The sequence below is a fragment of the Cynara cardunculus genome (assembly GCF_001531365.2).
Source record: "Cynara cardunculus var. scolymus isolate 2C chromosome LG 3, CcrdV1, whole genome shotgun sequence".
Taxonomy (NCBI): Eukaryota; Viridiplantae; Streptophyta; class Magnoliopsida; order Asterales; family Asteraceae; genus Cynara; species Cynara cardunculus.
This window is the reverse complement of record NC_037530.1, coordinates 2,770,344-2,770,690: the sequence shown is the minus strand read 5'-3', so window position 1 is coordinate 2,770,690 and position 347 is coordinate 2,770,344.

Below are 347 nucleotides of genomic sequence, written 5' to 3'. Positions count from 1 at the left end.
AAATATGAATTTTATTTAAAAATAAATATATTTAATTCTTAAATAAATAATTCCCTTGGAGAGTAATTTTTATTTGTCAAATATATTTTTGGTTAAATTGTTATATTTTTTAAGATAAAAAAATATTTAATTATTTGAGAACTCTATATCAATATGATAACTGTCAGAACTATTATCGTAAGGTATTGTTTTATATAATTTTATTATCTAAAACAATACCTTAATAAATTGATTAACCACAAGGGTGGTGCCTGATTGGTTTGAGCTTGGCTCCAAAGGTCAAAAGTACCAGGAGGTCCCAGGTTCAAATCCAATGAGAAATATAAATCCTCTTGTGGCCATGGAGG